Source organism: Pristis pectinata, chromosome 15, assembly GCF_009764475.1.
Source record: "Pristis pectinata isolate sPriPec2 chromosome 15, sPriPec2.1.pri, whole genome shotgun sequence".
NCBI classification, from domain to species: Eukaryota; Metazoa; Chordata; class Chondrichthyes; order Rhinopristiformes; family Pristidae; genus Pristis; species Pristis pectinata.
In genome coordinates this window covers 31,856,351-31,878,090 of record NC_067419.1, presented here as the reverse complement: position 1 = coordinate 31,878,090, position 21,740 = coordinate 31,856,351, and the positions used below count along the sequence as shown (strand labels likewise).

The 21,740-nt window shown below is 40.1% G+C and overlaps 1 long non-coding RNA gene across 1 annotated transcript in view; it reads right to left on the bottom strand.

Moving 5' to 3' along the window:
* Nucleotides 1-2,147: 2,147 nt before the first annotated feature.
* LOC127578511 (uncharacterized) overlaps nt 2,148-21,740 on the bottom strand; it is a 35,526-nt gene continuing 15,933 nt past the window's right edge. Inside the window, exons 2-3 of the long non-coding RNA XR_007957531.1 lie at nt 5,239-5,422; nt 2,148-2,595 (exon numbers count right to left, since the gene is read on the bottom strand). This is a non-coding gene — a long non-coding RNA (uncharacterized LOC127578511). The remainder of the gene's footprint in view (nt 2,596-5,238; nt 5,423-21,740) is intronic.

Sequence of the window (21,740 nt, the reverse complement as noted above, 5' to 3'; positions counted from 1 at the left end):
ACAACATCCTCCTTTCACGTTTTATCACGAGACAGTTTTGTATGGTTGAGGGATGTCAATTCCAGACAGAATATAAGTAGCAATGGCATTTTCTCCTCTGACATCTCTGTCCCCTCTTCCTCATCCAGAAGCAGAATCTCAGTGACATCACTTTCTAAATGAGCATTGAAGCCCATTTCTACCATCAAGTAATTTTCATCAACCAACTTCTACTGAACGAATGGGCCAAAATTTCTTCCAATTGAATTTAGGGAAGATGGAAATTATCAGCCCATGGCAAAACATTACACTCTTCATTCCATTTCTATCCTGTTCTCTGGCTGCCTTGCCGAACTAGATACCATACAACCTTTTCTATTAAGCATACACTGAGATTCAGAGTCCATATCTTATCAATCACCAAGGACATATACTTTCAACCTCCATATACAAATTGTCCAATGCTCTCCTTGCTAAATATCTGACCTCTACACTCCATAAAATATACCTAGTTCAAAATTTTGGCATCTCTGTACTAGGCTTAGCCCTGTTTGCTATAAGCTATCTTGCTATTACCTTTGCTAATCCCTGGGGGATTGAATTAAAAATCTATATCTTCTGCATATCTCTCCATGGCCTCTCACTGTCCTTCTTAAGCATTCTACAGCCTTGCACCCATCTGCTCCTTAGGTACAGGGTTTCTATGCTTTTCCTGACTCCCTCTATTCTGGCAAAGCTTTTGGTAATGTTTGCCCCTTGTGCTGTAGCTCCTTTCCTAGATACCACTCGTCTCCTGTTCCACCACCCTCTACCCCTTTCTTTGAGACTTTCTGAAAATCCACCTTTTCATGCACTTCCCAAGTAGACTTATCCTCTGCAAGTGGAGACATCCTTTTTACACTTACCCTTTCACAATATTAAAGGACTATACAACATCTAGAGCAAAAAACAAAAATGCCCAGATGGTTCAATCTTTATTGTTATTTATAACCTCTCAGTTCTAATATAATTTGTACATTCTTTGCCCATGTCCAGTGCCTGTTTCGTGTGAATAAAATGGAAATCAGATCTGATCACAATAATTCAAATGTGGTCTAATGTAAATTTTGCTGATATTTACAAGATCTGCTTTGGTTGCTTGCATTCTACTCCTGAATCTGAAGGTTCAATCCCCATTCTTGAGCAGAAAATTCTTGATTTCAATACACTGTTGAGGTTGTGCTGCATTGGCAGAGGTGCTGTAATTTGGATGAGACACTAAATCCTCTCAGCTGGCACTGTTCTGAAGTGGAACTGAAGAAATATCCTCAATGATAAGGTCAATATTTATCATATCACCATCACCAAAATTATCTGGTAATTACCACATTATGATGTGTGAAAGCTTACTTTGCACAAACTTGCTGCTGTATTCTCTACTCTATACAGAGACTGCACTTCAGGACTACACCTCTGTAAAATGCACAGGAATGTATGTCCAGATTGTTTCTTTTAAAGAGAGCTGTGTGTAGTAATGAGACAGAGTGGGCACGACTGGGGAATTCCATGGTCAATCAAGCCTGGTGATAGTGTTGCTGTAGCAGATTAAATTGAAGCAACTAATTCATGTGCAGCTATCCTCCACTCTTTGCACTACTGGGCTAAATATCCTGCACAGATTGAAGGAAGTGTCATGTAGTTTCTTTCATAAGATCAGGCTCCACTCTTTAAATAGACTGCTTTCTGAGGAAATTGATGTTGTGAGCAGTACTGTTTACTGCAAGCCTCAGCCCTGATTAGCTAACAGTGTTGTCACTAGAGTCTCTGTTTAAAGAACGTTTGAAACAATTATTTCTGCACAAGACCAATGCGAAAAGATTAAATTACCTCAAATAATTCAATGTAAGACAGACTACTGCATTTGTCAGCATCCAATAACTAAATGTTTTATGTGGACTTTATTCAAACCACAATGGGTGTATTCAGCTTACCACATAACTTTCAGTTTAATATTTATGATATTTCTGAAAAATTACTTAAACACATCAAAATCTTTACATTTATAATAAAATCAATTGAGATGTTACCAAAAGAATTAATTGTCTTGAATAATATTAAATTTTAAATGCATAGATTAAAGTGAAAATAAAAATAGCCTTGGAATCCCATTGATAGGGAGCAGTGATACAATGTGAATATGCTTCTGGTGTGAGGGAGCCCTCTGCAGGACACCAATGTTTTCAGAGTTACAGCCAACAATTGTTTTATTTAAAAGTTGTTTTATTAGGTTAAAGTAATCAAAATTCATTATCTTTCAAATAATAATGTTAGCAGTTACTCAGGTAATTCACACATCAACATTTTAAATCCAAGCAGAGACATTGAAGGATAAACTCTGAGGTTTGGCAGTCAAATTCAATGGATCAGGTAAGCATTTTCACCAGTCGTTGGTCAGGTTTGCTGAACGGAACACCATATGGAAATTTGTTAAGTGGAATAACTAATATTGCTCATGCTCATTTGCTCAAATTATCCCACTTATCAAGTAATCACCTGCAGCTCACAGTGGTTGTTAACGCAAATGTTCAGTAACAGTGGTTGGGGATGAGTCAGTGGTCGAGACTATCTTGCCTTGGCCTGCAAATTGAAGGAAAATACATTACTGAAAGTGTTTTTTGCGATGAATGAAAGGGACATGAAAGAAGAAAATTGCATGTGTACACCCTAATCTTGTCTAGCACTAGATTTAGTCAGAAGTAGCTTTATTTGATGTTACAAAGGTAAGCTGTTTGGATTTGCCTATTCTGAATTATAAATAATTAAATTGAAAACAGGACTTAAATACCAGAAAAACTAATTTCATTTCGTTTCCTTTGTTTATCTGGTTCCATAATTAATCTATTCAAAGTTACCCAACATTGTGATAAGATTGCTTCAGAAAAATGTAGATATAAATATATATAGATTTTATCTTGTTCTCTTTGTTGAATATCTGTCATTGATGCAAATTAATCATTGAGATCAGTGGAGGTTTTCCTATTCTTTAGTCATAACCTCTGCTATCCTTCTGGTGAAGGTACTCCCACAGTGCTCTTGGGAAGGGAGTTCCAAGGCTTAGACCCAGTGATAAAGAAGAACCAGCTTGATGTGCAACTTGGAGGGGAACCTGCAGATGGTGGTGACTCCATGCACCTGCTGCCCTTGACCTTCTTGGGAGTAGAGGTTGCAGGTTTGGTAGGTGCTGTCAGACTAGCCTGGGCAAATAATTGCTGTGAAATTTGTAGATGGTACATATTGCAGACATAATACATTAGTAGTAGAGGGAATGAATGTTTGGAATGGTTGATGGGTGCCAGAGGGGCGCCAATCAAGCAGGCTGCTATGTCTTGGCTAGTCATAAGTCATGGAGTTACACAGCATAGAAATAGGCCCTTTGGCCCAACTCATCCATGCTGACCAAGTTGTTTACCTGAGCTAGTCCCAGTTGCCTGTGTTTGGCCCATATCCCTCTAAATCTTTCCTATCTTTATACCTGTCTAAATGTCTTTTAAACATTGTAATTGTACCCGTCTTTACAGCTTCCGGGTGTTGAGATTCTTGAGAGTTGTTGACATTGCACTCATCCAGGCAAGTGGAGAATATTTCAACTCCTGATTTGTACATGCAGATGGTGGGAAGTTTTTGGAAGGTCAGGAAGTGAGTCACTCACTGCTAGATATCTAACCTCTGACCTGCTTCTTAGCTATGGTATTTATGTGCCTGGTCCAGTTGAACCTCTTGTTAATGATGGCCCCCACAATGCTGCTGATGAGCAACTCAGTAATAATAATGCCTTTGAGTAACAAGTGTAGGTAGTTAGACCCTCTTGTTGGAGAGGGCCATTGTATGGCATTTTTTTGGTGTGAATGATACTTGTTGCTTACCAGTCCATGCCTGAATGTTATCTACGTCTTGATGCATGCAGTCAAAGACTGCTTCATTTGCTGTGGAGCTACAAATGGAATTGAATATTGTCAGCAAGCATCCCCACTTCTACCTTAACATGGAAGGAATGTCACTGATGATGCAACTGAAGATGGCTGGGCCTAGGATACTCTCCTGAGGAACTCTTATAATGATCTCTTAGTGCTAAGATAATTGACCTCAAAAACCATAACCATCTTCCTTTGTGGCAACATGATTCCAACCACAGGCTTAGTCTCCCTCTTGTTGCCCATGGACTTCGACTTTACCAGAGCATCTTGATGCCAAACTCAGTCAAATGCTGCCCTGATGCAAAGGGTAATTCCTCTCACCTCATCTCAAGAATTCAGCTCTTTGGTGCATGTTTGGACCAAGGCTCTGATGAGGTCTGAAACTGACTGGTCCTGGTAAAACCCAAATTGGGCATCAATGAGTACATTATTGGTGAGTAGATGCAGCTTGACAGCACTGTCGACAACAGCTTCCACTATTTTGCTGATAATTGAGAGCAGACCATTTAGGTGATACTTAGCCAGCTTAGATTTGTGCAGCTTTTTATGAACAATACATATCTGGGCAATTTTCCATGTTGTTGGGTAGATTACTGTATTATAACTGCACTGGAACAGCTGGGCTAGAGGCATAGGTACTTCTGAAACTTAGGTCTTCAATACTACAACTGGGATGTTGTCTGGCCTTATAATTTTACTGTATCTGGCACTCTCAGCTGTTCCTTGATATCATGTAAATTAAGTTAGCTGGAAACTGGCTCCTGTGAAGGTGGGTATCTCAGCAGGAAGCCAAGAACTATTATGTAATTGGCACTTCTAGATAAAGATGGTTGAGAATTCTTCAGCCTTTTCTTTAACACTCACATGCTGGGCCCTGTCATCATTGAAGATTATTTGCTGTATCTGCATACTAGTCTTTTGTGAGTCATGCACTAGATCACTTTGCATCTCGGAGTTCTGCAATCTTTTATAATTTTTCATGCCAAAATGGACAAGTTCACATTTTCCCACATCATATCCTGTTTGTCAAGACTTTGCTCAATTACTTAACCTATCTATACCCCTTTGTACCCTCATTTTGTCCTCTTCATAATTTATTTTCCTATCTATTTTTGTGTCATCTGCAAATTTAGCAACCATACCTTCAGTTCCTTTATACAATATCATTGAGATAAACTGTAAAAAATTGAGGCTCCAACACTGATACTTGTGGCACATTATATCTTTCTAACAAGAAAAAGATCTGCTTGCTCTTTCCTGATAGTCAGCCAGCTTTCTATCGACACCAATATGTTACCTTGCATACCTTGTATATTCTGTAATAATCTTTGATGCTACAATTTATCAAATGCCTTCTGTAAATGTAGGTATTGTACATCCACTGGTCCCCCTTAAGCCATTGATGCAGAGTGGTGACACAAGAGACTTCAGATGCTGGAATCTGGAGGAAAACTCAAACTGCTGGAGGAATTCAGCATGTCGAGCAGCACCTGTGGGGGGAAAGGAATTGTCAACATTTCGGGTCAAGAACCTGCAGAATTTCTACACAATCAGATATTTTGTAACTGTGATATGTTGGTAAAACCTGGTGTTTAGTATGAGATGCTTGTTTGATTGCTGCAGGACTCTGACTTAAAGTAAAAAGGGACACAAATTAGAATGGTGACAATGCAAACCCTACAGCTACATGAAGCACATGGTATTGTATTTCATAGTATGCTTTGGAGTCAGTCAATAGGTGAGTGAACAGGATGAGAAAGAGGATCATGAAGAGAGAACATAATCCTGAGCTAAAGTGTAATGTTCCTGAATCTTGAGCTGACATTAGTCAGTTGGTCTATTAGCTTAATTGTCACCTGCTTGTAAGACTTTGTAAAGTTTTCTACCTTTAGTTGTGTTCAGTCTGTTCATGCAAATAGAAGTGAAATGTTCACATTTTTAGGGATACATGCATTGATAACCATCTGTGTGTTTACGAGTGCATTTATATGCATTCTGTGATAACATTAGATGGAAGCATTTGTATTGGGATAACATACTTAAACATCTCACTGAATTAACATTTACAGACATAAATTGTTAGTTTAAAGCTCACCCTGTTCCATAATGATGGTTAGTATCCTATTAACGTTAAGAAAGTGTAAAAGGGAGAAAATTCTTTGCGACATGATACATTGGCTTTGTATGAAGTAATGATAGTTAAATCAGATAAGGTAAAAAAAACTGCACTGTTAGTTCTTGGGTCCATTAAATACTGCATGGCACATTCATACTCACTGCCACCTCCTCTCATCCACTAAATGCAATTCATCTTTTTCCCACAAAGGGCCCCAACTTGGACTCACTTGAACCATTAAGTATCTGCAGTTTCATCTGCAAAAATTATGGGACTTATAAAGTTTCTTCCAGTCATCCTTTACTTGCACAAAACCCTTCAAAATGACATTTCACTAGCAGAACATATACTCTTTAAATTGATGTAGGTCTTTAACTTGTGCGGTGGCACAGGATTTCTAACCGACACAACAATGAACTCTCAATAACAGATGTTATTCAGGTCTAGAACTCACAGAGGGTATTATAACTGACTTCATAAATTCTGGTGGAATTAGCCCACCCATAGCTAAGTGCAATACAATGCTGCCCAATTCTGGTTTATGTCTGAACAAGAAATTCTATCCCATTGCATATTGTTCCTCTCTAAAATGGTGTAATTTTGTGTGACAGATTATATTTTGGAATGTTTTGTGCTGCCATGAGTCTCCAAGAACCTAATTTTTATCTAATCTAAATCAATTTCCCAAAACTGAACTAATGACTTGCAGCTCATAGCACAAGTTTTTTATAAATATAGTTTATTTAACAAGATATGTTCTTACACAGACTGTGAATTGTAAGAACTGACCAGGATTAATAATCCCTAAATTTATTCCATATTAGAGTTAAGGACACAGAAAGGTGAAGAAAATTTTCAGACTCTTTTGAAAAATTAAAGGCTAATATTCCAGTCAATGTGCCAACATAACTTTGTTTCTATGTCATTAATGACATGGAAACAATGTTATGTTGGCACATTGGCTGGAATATTAGCCTTTAATTATTCAAAAGTGTCTTAAAAATTTCTTTGCCTTTTATTAAAGAATATCTGAACTTTGCTGATGTATTTTGTTCAGTTTAGGTTATCAGGTTTGACTTTACAATTTTTCTATGGTGTTTCTCAGAAGATACAATACTTCAGAATGCAAAATGTTCATACAATTTATTGAAAGGTTTTGGAAAAGTTTGTAAAACAGTTCAGAAATAGTGAAGTGACTGTTGACTGGTTCTACGCAAAAAAGAATGGGTCAATTTGTTAACTTCTTCTAGCACAATCAGAATGTACCTCTGGCATCTTCCAAAGGAATCAAAACCATGAAAGCCAAGAAATGTAAGGCTTGGGAAAGGATTAATCTAATTTCCTTATTTCTTTATTATCAAAAATATTTGCAGCAGGAACTGTCTCCAGAACTTCCATAATCATTTTTGGTATTTTTTTTCCAATTAAAAAAAATACAATCCATTTAACCATTCGGAATTTATTAAAATATCAAAGTTAAATAACATCACCAGAGTAGTAGCACAAGTTTTTTTATATTCCAAGTCCATAGCTCCCTGAAAGCGGCCACATTGGTAGATAGGGTGGTAAAGAAGGCATATGGCATGCTTGCCTTCATTGGTCAGGGCATTGAGTATAAGAGTAAGGAAGTCATGTTGTAGCTATATAAAACTTTGGTTATGCCACACTTGAGTATTGTGTGCAGTTCTAGTTGCCCCATGATAGGAAGGATGTAGAGGCTTTGGAAAGGGTACAGAAGAGGTTTACCAGGATGCTGCCTGGATTAGAAGGTATGGGCTAGAAGGAGCGTTTGGGCAAACTTAGGTTGTTTTCTCTGGCTGAAGGGAGACCCGATAGAAGTTTATAAAATTATGAGAGGCATTGATAGGATAGACAGTCAGAAACTCTGTCCCAGGGTAGAAATGTCAAATACTAGAGGATATGTACATAAGGTGAAAGGGGGAAAGTTTAAAGGAGATGTGCGGGGCAAGCTTTTTTTTTTACTCTGAGAGTGGTAGGTGCTTGGAACGTGCTGCCATAGGTAGTGGTGGAAGCAGATATAATAGTGACATTTAAGAGCTCTTAGATAGGTACATTAATTTGCTGGGAATGGAGGGATAGGGATCACGTGCAGGCAGAAGAAATTTGGTTTAATTTGGCATCATGTTCAGCACTGACATCGTGGGCTGAAGGGCCTGTTCCTGTGCTGTATTGTTCTATGTTCTGTGTTCTATGTTCTGTGTTCTATGTTCTAATAAAGCAAGGAGAGTAAATGAGTGAGTTGGAGGCATTTGGTTTGAAACAGTATTAGAAATTTAACTGACATAAAATGAACATGTAATACATGATGCTTATTTATATCTCCTTGTACAGAAATAAGAAGCAGATTTCACATTATGTGGCCAGTAAAAACCAGGCAGTTAAAATCAACCGAGTGATTAATCCATGGATTTCCAGCATGACTTCCAATAACTTCAAAATTAACCTCCTCTTGCTATAAGCTGGAAGTTTTGAAGCCAGTCATAGACCAAAATCAGAAATTTCTAGGCATATGTGCATGCCACTTTTATAGCCTGTAACTTTGTTGGTTTAGGATAAGCATCCTAAACAGGTGCAAATATTTCTTTTAAAAGTTCCCTTTTTATGTCTTTATTATGTTACAACACTTATTTTCAGCTCAATGGAAAAAACTAGTGGTAGTCGGAAAAAACAAGTGGTAATTAAAAAAATACTTGAAAATTTGTTAGGAGCAATTTCTTTGTCTGCCGTTTATCAAGCTATGCATTGCTGATTTTTGAATGGTAATTTTCACATTCATTTGCCTTGTATTGATTGGTGCCTGTTTATTCCTGAATAGCTGCAACTTTGCGAATATGAAATCAGGTGCAAATGTGACATAAACTGCTTATTTATTCAAACAAGGGAGAACATTTGAAAGTTTGCCTGTTAAGTACAGCAATAGGAGGTTGATCCATGAAGAAACCAATGTTACATGCTTGGCATCATCCTGAAATTGCACAGAAGAAAAAATATCTATTTAAAACTAACCAAGCATTAAATGTGACATATTTTCATAAATTACCTGCTTAAATGTAAACCCTTCAGATTAGATTATGAGAGTAGTGAAAATTGCAAGCAACATAAACTGTTTTGAAGTTAGTAAATGTGGATTAGAAAACTGGCAAGTGTGATATTTTAGTTTTGGACCATTGTTCTGGAAACACGAGTTTGAATCTCACCAAAGCAGTTGGGGAATTAAATTGCTGTAACTCAATAAAAGGAAAGTCATTCTCAGTAAATGTAACAACTTAATCTCTATCTGGTCTGGCCTATATGTGACTTGGGTTCCATCAATGTGCTTGTTTCTAAACTGCCTCAGTTCAGGACATTTAAAGGTGGACAATAAGTTCCAACATTACCAGCAATGGACACATTCCATGAACAAATACATAACACTAAAAAAATGAGAAATCTGGTAAATTCAACATAAGGAGGATACACATAGAAATAAATAAAATGAACAAAAGTGGGTGATTCTTGTATTATTATCTTTCCTACAGTAAATGCCAACTTTTAAATATTAAACTTGATTTTTTTGCTCATTAGTTGGCAAATGTAGCCTGTAATCCCCACATCAGGAATAAAACATAGGTCAGAATACATCCAAACTGTGTATTCATAATACCATAAATATAGTAATGCAGTAATGCTTAGGAATTAATTGCCTACTGCTGGTGGAAATTAGGCAATTAGTCAATTGAGAGCAACAATGTCACTGGTCCAAAGTAACTGAACCTTCTTTCATTTTATCTTGTATGCAAGCAGCAAAGGCAGCCACCTGAAGCTGGCAGGTCATTTTTAAAATGCGTGGATGAGAAATGCTCTGTTCACTATTTTTAGCATGACACGATTCTGGAAGTTATTGTAACTTCCCACCATATACACAAAAAGTGGAAGTGGTTGGGAAAAAAAGATAGGCTTTACAAGTGAGTGTTTCACTTACCTTTTGAGGCCAACGAAAAAGAGAGACAATGTCAGCCTGTGGCCTGGGAAAGTCGAATCCATCGGGCTCCTGAATTCACTCTTGTAAAATTATACAATAAATGTTGTAAGTGGGTCATGGAATTGAAGGTTAACCATTTGAAGTGAATAGGGATATGAACAGAAAATGCTGGAAACAATCTGCAGGTCAGGCAGCATCTGCAGTTTTATTTTACTTTCATTTGATATGAATAGAAATAGGCTCTGTGCTGTGAAAAAGCAGAGGGATCAGAGGATGTGGCTTCATAGAACATTAAAGCCAGTTTCTTAGGGTGGTTAAAAAAAACACTTTTAGAATTGTGGGTTTTATCGCAGATACAACAAAAACAAATAGTAATAATGATCCTATTTAATTTTATAAAGACCTCCATTAAAGTGCCTGTGTGGTATAAGGTTTTGCACTATAGAAGCGCGTTAAGGATTTAGAGAGGGTATAACACAAATTCACTAAAATTCTGCCTAAGGAAATGCAACCACAAATACTTGGGAGAAAGTTTTCTTTTGGTTAATTTTAATTCATCTGAAGAGGGGCCGATCATTTTTGCTGAGAGGTCCACTTATTCCATTTTGAGAAGATTAGAAGAAGTCACTTCATTTCATTGCCACTGATACCAGAATGCCATGGTGCCATTCCAACATTCTGCAGAGGCTTCAAGAGAAGCACCACAGAGGTGCTGTTCTGCAGATGTGAATAGAAACTGTGGTCTTGCAGACAATCCCATCTCCAGGAGTTGGGGCAGGGTGTCCCATTTGGTTCCATAAGAGATGGGATTTCCCCTGCAGAACAACAGCAGCAGTGGATTAAATGTCTAAGAATTTGAGGCTGCTTATGATTAATGACTAAAGGAACCTCCACATTGCTAAAATAACATTCGTTAAATTTTGTCACTAACACCACAGACATTCTTTTCATTTGAGTTGGCAAATTCGAGGTGAGTGTACATTGGAATACTTCTCCATTTCAAAGTGTGTCTTTCATATCTGCTTCCATGATCAATGGCTGTGGGGCACTGTATTCATCTTGTCGTGGTAGCTACATGTTGGTTCTGCCAGGAGAATTCTTCCATGATTAATGTAACTCGTGGTTCATCAATGAAGAGTGCAATTCTGGTTCCTGACCCAAGTGACATCACATTTCATCTGCAGCACTCAGCCTAAACACCAGCAAAGAAAAGTAGTCCCTCAAAGCTAGGTATGCTGCAAATTCTAGTGCTTAACACAGTGACTTATGGGTGGTACTATGGAATTTTACTGAAATCTGATTACCAACTGCATTTGGCAACTCCATACACCCTTTAGCACATTTCACAAAATCACATCCCAGTTCTGCATGGTCCAGCAGTGATGGCAATGTGTGCAATGGAACATCAGTGTTGCAACACTGCAAATATCTACCTAACCAGAGGGGTGAAGGTTTTCTCCTGCATTACTTAAAAGATCCATCTAACGGGGCTGCTGTTGGGGAGGCCAGCACTGATTTATGTTGGTGCACCATATATCCTCTCTGTGGAGTCTTATATCCAACAAGGTCTGTTTGCAAAATGTAGAGTCATAGAGTAATAAAGCACAGAAACAGGCCATTCAGCCCAACTGTCCATGCCGACCACAGCATCCTCCCTGCTAGTCCCAGTTGCCCACGTTCGGCCCATAACCCTCTAAGCCCCTCCCCTCCATGTAGCTATCCAAATGCCTCTTAAATGTTGCAACTGTACCCACCTCGACCACTTCCTCTGGCAGCTCATTCCATGTATTCACTACCCTCTGTGTAAAGAAGTTACCTCTCAGGTCTTTTAAATCTCTCCCCTCTTATCTTGTATCTGTGCCCTCTAGTTATGGACTCCCCAGCTCTGGGGAAAAGACTGTGACCGTCCACCTTATCCATACCCCTCACGATTTTATAAACTTCTATGAGGCCACCCCTTATTCTCCTACAGTCCAAGGAATAAAGATCCAGCGTGGCCAACCTCTCCCTATAACTCAGGCCCTCTAGTCCAGGCAGCATCCTTGTAAATCTCTTCTGCACCCTCTCCAGCTTGACAAAGTCTTTCCTATAACAGGGTGACCAAAACTGTACATTATACTCCAATTTCATCCTCACCAACAACTTAAATAACTGCAACATAACATCCCTACTCCTAAACTCGATGCCCTGACTGATGAAGGCCAGCATGCTAAATGCCTTCTTCACCACCCTGTGTACTTGCGCGGCGACTTTCTGCAAACTGTGCACTTGTACTCCCAGGTCCCTCTGTTCCACAACACTTGTCAGTGCCCTGCCTTTCACTGTATAAGTCGTACCCTGGTTTGACTGTCCAAAATGTATCACCTCACACTTATCCAAGTTAAAATTCATTTGCCATTCCTCAGCCCATCTCCCTAATTGATCAAGATCTCTTTGTAATTCATTGTAACCTGCTTCACTATCAACAAGACACCCTAGTTTAGTATCATCAGCAAACTTGCTAATAGTGCCATGTGCATTCATATCCAAATCATTTACATAAATAATGAATTACAGAGGTCCCAACACTGACCCCCAGGGCTCCCCACTAGTCACAGGCCTCCAGTCGGTGAATCGACCTTCAACATCACCCTCTGCTACCCATCATCGAGCCAATTCTGAATCCATCTCGCTAGCTCTCCGAGTTCCACGTGACCTAACCTTCCAGATCACCCTGCCACGCAGGACATTGTCAAAGACCTTACTAAAGTCCATATAAACAGCATCCACTGCCCTACCTTCATCTATCCCCTTAGTTACCTCATCAAAAAACTCCGGAAGATTCGTCAGACATGACCTCCCACACACAAAACCAATGCTGACTATTCCTGATCAGGTCTTGACTATTCGAGTGATGATAGATCTTGTCCCTCAGAAATCCCTCCAGTAACTTCCCTACAACTGAAGTCAGGCTCACTGGCCTGTAGTTCCCTGGCCTGTCCTTGCTACCCTTCTTGAACAATGGAGCAACATTAGCCACCCTCCAGTCTTCTGGAACTTTGCTAGTGGCTAATGACGAAGCAAATATCTCTACAAGGGCCTCAGCGATTTCTTCCCTGGCCTCCCATAAAGCCCAGGGGTTACTTGGTCAGGCCCTGGGGATTTGTGCACGTTAATGCGCTTCAAGGTTGCAAATACCTCCTTCCTCGTAATATGCACATGATCCAAGACCTCACTACTTTTTACCCTCATTTCTCTGGCATCCATGATATACTCAGAAAACACCAAGGAGAAATAGACATTAAGAATCTCAGCCATCTCCTACGGCTTCACACATAGGCAGCCCTGATGGTCTTTAAGAGGAGCTGGTCTCTCTCTAGTCACCCTTCTACTGTTAATATAACTGAAGAACATCTTGGGATTATCTTTAACCCTACCTGCCAAATCCATCTCATAACCTCTTTTTGTCCTCCTGATTTCCCTCTTAAGCCTGATCTTAAACTTTTTCTGTTCTTCGAGGGATTCATTTGTAACCAGCTGCCTAAACATGATGTACACTTCCTTCTTTTTTCCTGACCAGAGACTCAATATCTCTTGTCATCCAGACCTGAACTTGGTATGTCTACCCTTCACCCTATCAGGAACATGCTGCCCCTGGACTCTTGATAATACCCTTTTAAAAGCCTTCCACTTGCCAACTGTTTCTTTGTCTTTAAATAGAGTCACCCAGTTGACCCAGCTAGATCCTGCCTAATGCTCTCAAAGTTGGCCCTGCTTCAATTCAGGACTTTAATCTGTGGACCTGTTCTATCTTTTTCTATAACTATTTTAAAACTAATAGAATTGTGGTCACTGGACCCAAAGTGCGCCCCAACTGCCAATTCAGTATCTCTGCCTTTTCCCGCACCACTAATTTTCACCCTGCTTTCCAATTCACTTGGACAATCTCCGACACCTCTCTCTCCTTCCTTGATTTTTCCATCTCTATCTCAGGAGATTCCTTATCTACAAACCCACTGACGCCCACAGCTACCTCGATTATAGCTCCTCCCACCCTGTCTCTTGCAAGGATGCTATCCCTTTCTCCCAATTTCTCCACCTCCGCCGCTCCTGCTCCCACGATGAGACTTTCCACTCCAGGACATCCGAGATGTCCAACTTCTTTTCTAACCAGGGCTTCCTCCCAACTGTGGTCGAGAGAGATCGCACCCACATCTCTGCCATTTCCCGCACCTCCACTCTCACCTCCACCCCTCCCAGACCCAGCAGGGATGTGGTCCCCGTTGTCCTCACATTTCATCCTATCAGCCTACGTATCCAACACATCATTCTCTGCCACCTCCAACATCCCCAACGGGACCCCACTACCAAGCATATCTTCCCCTCCCCATCCCTTTCCGCCTTTCACAAGGACCGCTCTCTCCGTGACTCCCGAGTTCACTCCCCCAGCCTCCCCCCCCCATGTCGCTTCCACCCCGGGAACTTTCCACTGCCCTTGCCATAGGTGCAACACCTGCCCCTACACCACCTCCATCCAGGGACCCAAACAGTCCTTTCAGGTGAAGCAGAGATTCACCTGCACCTCCCTTAATATCATCTACTGCATTCAGTGCTCCAAGTGTGGCCTCCTCTACATTAGTGAGACCAAACGCAGACAGGTGACCGTTTCGTGGAACACCTGTGCTCTGTCCATAACCGTGATCTGCTTCTCCCTGTTGCCAGCCACTACAACTCTCCCTCCCGCACTATCACTGATATGTCAGTCCTTGGCTTCCTTCACTGCCAGGAGAATTCCAAGTGCAAACTAGAAGAAAAGAACTTCATTTTCCATCTTGGGGAACCTTACAGCCTAACAGCATGAACTTTAAGTAATCCCCACACCCCTTCCCCACAACCCCAGCCCCCACCATGTTTCTTCTCTTCTTCCCTTTCCTAGCCTATCCCTTTTTTTTCTACCCCTTTCTTTTCCTTTCCTTTGACCCATCCCTCTGGTGGATCTGCTCTCCTCTCCTCCCCCACACCTGCTTATCACCATCTCTTACCTGCATTTACCTATCACCACCTTGTGCCCACCCCACCTCCCCACTTCCATCCACATATCACTGCTCTGCTTTTCCCCTATATATTGGGCTTCCCCTTAACCTATCTTCAGTCCTGAAGAAGGATCCTGACCCAAAACGTTGACCGCCTACTTTTCTCCACGGATGTTGCCTGGCCTGCTGAGTTCCTCCAGCATCATAGTGTTTTTCATCTAGATTCCAGCATCTGCAGTCCTTTGTTTCTCTGCCACTTCAGTTACTTGGCCCACCTCATTCCCTAAGAGGAAGTCCAGTATTGCTCCTTCCCGAGCAAGTTCTTCTAAACATTGCGTGAGGAAACCATCTTGGACGCACCGCACAAATTCTGCCCCATCCAGGCCCTTTGCACTCTGGGTGGCCCAGTCAATACCAGGAAAATTGAAATCTCCCACTAGCACTACCCTACTATTCTCATAACTACGTGCAATTTCTCAACACATTTGCTCCACAAGTTCCCGCTGTCTATCAGGGGTCTATAATATAGCTCTACCAAGGTGACCATCCCCTTCTTATTTCTAAGTTCTACCCAAATGGCCTCATCAGATGATCCCTCAAGAATATCCACTCTAGACACTGCTGTTTTGTCCTCCCCTATCAAAAAGGCAACACCCCCTCCACTCTTACCTGTTCTTCTGTCATGCCTAAAGCATCGGTATCCCAGAACATTGAGGTGCCAGTCCTGCCCTTCACTCAGCCACATTTCTGTTATGACCACAATCCACACCCTCAGTTCATCCACTTTACCTGTTAAGCTACATGCATTGAAATAGATGCAATTTAAAGCAGAGGTCCTATCTGCCCAATGATCCAAGAACCTGAATCTCTGCCCCCTACACCTGCTCTTCAGCCAAGCATTCATCTGTCCTATCTTTCTATTCCTGGACTCACTAGCATGTGGCATTGGGAGTAATCTTGAGATCACTATCCTAGAGTCCTGCACTTTACTTTCTTACCTAACTCCCTATACTCATTCTGCAGGACCTCGTCCCTTGTTCTACCTATGTCGTTTGTACCAATGTGTACAACGACCTCTGGCTGTTCGCCCTCCCCCTCAAGAATTTTCTGCAGCCACTCAGAGACATCCTTGACCCTGGCACCCGGGAGGCAACATAGCATCCTGGTGTCTCTTCTGCGACCACAGAATCTCCTGTCTGTCCCCCTTACTATCGAGTCTCCTACCACTATTGCCCTGTCTGACTGCACCCTTTCCCTCTGAGCCTCAGAGCCAGTCACAGCGCCGGAGACCTGACTACTGCTGCTAGCCCCTGAAATAACATCCCCTCAACAGTATCTGAAGTACATAAGGCACAAAGAGCTCAGAATAAGATGTATCCTCTTTATTTAAAAGCTACTCATGGACTAACTTTGTTCCAGCCCGAGGACAATTAGTCACAAGACATGGTACTTAAAGAAGTAAGAGCGTTAAAGCAACAATTACTGTTCAAAGCCAATATTACATATTAACTACAGCTGGATGATCCTGAAATTATTCCTGTTAGGTAAATCTTTTTATTGGTGGGGCCCCCGACCATCCTTGGAAACTGCTGCTTTTAAGAGTTCATGGCAGGAGATTGCAGGCCAAAATTTGCACCTTTCTTATGAATTTGCTGCTAATGCGCACTTTATGTTTAATTATTCACAGAAGACTTAGTGATTCTAACACATGCAATGCATTGCAGGTAAAATCATTGCAGGTTCACTGCATAAAGTCCATTCAACATGTGCTTTTATACACAGAAATATTTCTGGGCCTATACATTTTTATGAGGTGCTATACTTATGTCATCACAGCCAGTGTGTGCCTTTACACATGTAAATTATTTGGCAAACACATTGGAATAATTTAAATTATGATGAGACATTCAGCCCAAAGAGCCATAGAAAATTACGGCATAGTGCAAGACCATTCGAATCATCATGTCCATACTGGCTTTATGTTTGAGTAATCTAGCACTAATTACACACTTTTGCACACCACATAAGGCATTGCCATGCACTGTGTCCTAAAGACAATTTTCCCAAGATTGTATTATCAGTTATTATAAGCACTCTGAGGTTAATCCTTCCATTTAGAGCAACTGATAGCTTTAGAGTATAAGCTCATAAGGAGAACTTAGAATCCCACAGACTTAAAATCTTGGGCAAGAAATTTTCATGTGTAGCACAATGTTTTTGAGGATACGCAAATGAACTTTAATCAAACCCAATTGTAAAATGCAATTTTGCACATTGCATTCAAAATAAAATAAATTAACTGAGAGTGCAAATTGAAATAAATAAATGTGATCTAATAGCCATTGCAGAGAAATGGCTACAGGATGATGTAGATTGGGACCTGAATATTGAAGGGTATATGACATTTAGGAAAGACAGGAAGAGGGAGGAATAGCTCTGTTAATGATGGTCTTAGCACAGTAGAAAGGGATCAATTAAACTCAGGAAATAGGGTGTAGAAGTAGTTTGGGTGGACCTGAGAAACAAGAAAGGAAAGAAGTCACTTGAAGGAGTGGTATACAGCCCCTAACAGTGATGAAATTGTAGCAAAGAGTACAAAGCTAGAAATATTGAGAGCTTCTCATAAAAAATCAGATGGGCAAAGGGAATCTAGATGAGGAATTCCAGGTGAGTGTTTTCATGACAGTTTCAGTATATTCTGGAGCCAAACAGAGAGCAGGCTATACTAACCCAGTATTGTATAATGAAATAAGATTGATAATGGGTTCGTTTATGAAAGCACCCCTAGGTAGCAGCAATCATACATAATACATTTGAATTATACATTCAAAACATGACTCCAAGATTAGTATTTTAAACTTACACAAGGGCAACAGGGAGGGCATAAAGTCAGATCTGGCAAATTAAGCTAACTCTCATGTTTCTTATGACATAGAAGTAAACCTTTTGTCTCATCGTCTACTCTGGTTCTCAGATCAATCTCATCAATCCCATTCCCCTTCTTATATCCCAGCAACAAATTCTATCTCAATGCACATCAACTTAACTCTGATTCTCCTATCCACCTACCTACATTAGAAGTAATTTACAGTAAATAATTTGGGGTGGGAGAGAAATCCAGACACGAAGAAAATGTACAAATTTCACATGGATGGTGCTGGAGGTCAGGATTGAACCAAAGTCATTGTAGATATGAGACAGCAATAGTACCACAGTCCCACTGTGCCCCCTAAGGGATCAGTCAGTTAAGCTGCGTTGGTGGGCATTCAAGGGGATCTTTCAGAATACACAGATTAATTACATTCAAACAAGAAAAGAAAAATTCCAAAGGGAAGACCCACATCTCTGTGGTTTTCTAATAAAGTTAAAGATAGTTTTAAACTTAAAGGAAAAGCATACAATTGTGCAAGATAGGTGACAGATCAGACAATTGTGCAAGACAGGTGACAGGTCAGACAATTTGACAGAATATATAGAAAACAGCAGTGAATGATGAAAAGATTAATAAAGAAGAAAAAAATTGACAGAGTTCCAAAGACTCATGACTCTTTTGGAGAAGAAAAATGTCACCTCATATTTGTCTTAAATGGTCATCAACTTATTTTAAACAGTGACCCCTGGTTCTAGATTCTCCCACAAGAAGAAACATCCTCTCCACCTTCTCACCATTAAGAACCTTGAGGAACTTACATGGTTCAATCAAGTCCCCATCGATCTTCTAAACTCCAGTGGTTAAATGCCCAGCCCATTCTACTTTTCCTCATATGGCAACCTACCCATTCCAGGTTTCAGTCAAGTAAACCTTATCTGAACTGCTTCTAACACATTTACATCCTTCCTGAAGTAAAGAAACCAATACAGTATACAGGGCTCTAGATGTAGTCTCACCGACACCCCAAATAGCTGAAGCATAACTTGAATGGGCCTTAGCATGGCAAACCCCAAAACATGCCCCAGTTGTTGAACATTAGTTAAAGTGAATCAACTTTATCTGGTCTACTTCTGTGAAGATCAAGATATTATTGATTTGCATGTTGGTGCTCTCTTAAGTATTTTTCTTGGCATTTACTATTACATGCCCCTCCATCCTATCCACTGTCAATATCCTTAGGACCTCCTACTGGATGCTGGCCCAATATTGCATATAAGCACTTCTCCACTGACCCCAGAACCCAACCCAATCATGCATCACCAATATCCCATTGCCCAATTGCCACATATACCAAATGGCAAAACTAAGGGTACAGTAGAGTAAAGCAAAGCTAACACAAAGTGAGCATGGCCTGCAAGGCTCCTTGGGCATTCCAGATGAAAGAAAGTCATTGCCAGACAGCTCTACACAAACTGGCAAGAGGCCCCAGGGAAACTTCACTTTATCCTGCCTTCCCCAGTGCAGAAGAATTTCTACTCCATAACTTTCAAAAAATGCACAATGAATTCATCATGGAAGATTTGGCATTTTAATCAAGGAATATTTGATCCAAGTAAAGAGACAAAAGTCTCGATTATTTTACTTTTCATACGAGCTCATACTGTAGTTCTCAACATATTTAACTTCCCAGAATCATTACGTACTGACATGACCACCTTTGAGAATTTCCCTTTTACTTCTATCCAGATATAACAGCGAAGATATATACCTAAAGTTAACATTGATGACCACCTGTAAAATTCAACCTGATGAAAAAAGACATTCCTACTTTCTTTTATTCTTATCAAAGTATATAATTTGCCACAAATCAAGACAATATTAGACACAACAGATGTTATACATGTGCAGTGACATGCATTCCTAACAAAAAATCTCTGCAGTTTAAGGTTGAAGGATTACCAGACATTATGTTTAGACTGGTTCCCGTAAAATGAATTCTGCATGTAACAGATTAAAGGTGATGTGAGAAGGATTCATTAGACATAAATATTGTACTTGCAAAGCATGCTGGTGAAATGTGGAGGAATGGGAATCATCTGATGTTCCTTGAAACAAATTGTGAATGATTAAGTTTCCAGAATAATAGTTCCTTTCTAAATCAGCATGAAATTTGGTTAATTTTAAATAAACTTTAGTCAGCTTTTATCATGCAAGGTATTGCATTATATCATTGCAGTATCTCAGTACAGTCAAAGTAAATAAAACCATTCATTGCAGAATTACATGAGACAGCTGCAAGTGCACAATATTATGATGAAACACCTGATTGCATACAAGGACACTTCTAAAAGAATTGTGGAATTCAAATACTATTATGTATCTTAGAATCATAGGAGAGTACAGTAGAGGAGGAGGCCCTTTGGTCAAATGAATCTGCTCTGGCTGTTTCAAAAAAGAATTCCATTCTCTGGTTCTTTCCTAATATTCCTGCAAATATGTTTTTTCTTCATTTATCTCCCCAATCTTCTTTTAGTAGCTGATATTTAACCTGTATCCACCATTCTATCAGGCAGTATATTCCAAATTGTAATCAGCTGTCAGATTTTTTAAAAAATTCCATGTTGACACAGATTCTTTTGTAAATCACTTTTGATTAATGCCCTCTTGTTTTTTATTTTATAAATAAACTTTATTCATAAAAATATATGTAGGAAACACAATAAAATTAATGCATGTTTTTCTTTTCATTCATAGTGTCATCAGACTAAGGCACACTATTTACAAACCACTGATGCCATTCATGTGGTCTTTTTGAACAATACACCCAGCATGAGTTTGAGAGGCTGTTACACAGGACCCAGCCCCTCTCCTTCCCCACAAAGCCTTTGTGTTGTCTGCACCACTCCTGCAGCCTGGAATGTACCAGTTGGCATCATCCTACTCCACTGGAAGACCAACAAGTTTCAGGCAGACCAAAGTGCATTTTTCACCATGTTATGATCTTGTAGCAACAATTAATGTTTATCTCAGAATGTGCCCTCTTGTTATTGACCTTCAGCATTTAAACCCTTCAAGATATCAACAATAGCATTTATCCATCCACATAACCCTGCTTCCTCACCTATGGAATCATTCTCCAAAACCTTTATATCTGTTCTGAAGTTTGGTGCCCAGAATTGGACACAATACTCCAGCTGAGTTTGAACTAGTGTTTTATATAGATTTAGCATCACACCTTTTGTATTCTATTTTGTTTATAAGAAAAGGTGAAGCAAAAACATAAGCTTAGCATGATATTTGTTCAATGCTACACATATGAAAAAAATTGTCCCAGATGATTTGTGGGTGGAATTGTGTCATCCTGAAAATTTGATCATGGACTTCAGGTTGCAAATCACATTGGTACTGCTGATGTGAATTGTTTGTCATGGAATTCCCCATTCAGCACTCCTTTATAACATTACACAGGAAACTACATCAAGCTGTTCTGAGGTGCATTCTTGGGATAACCATGTTTTGTTTACACAGTTCCCTGAACAGATCCCAGTTAGAGGCTGGAGCTGGGATTCCCTTACTCACCTCTTGTTCTCACCAATACTTACTCACTGCTCATCCCTGATATATCAATCATCCCCTGATTCCATTAGCCCCGCACCCTCCACCCCACCCCCATTCCCTGACTCTGGCTCTGACTCCAGCTTCTGTATTACACCTATCTCAACCATCTGCCCAGTCTGGAACCAGGATCCTGAGCCAACTGAGGCTTCGATCAAACCCTCTCTTCTCCATGATCCCCAGAACCTGGTCTCAGTCCAGGGCTTTGCCT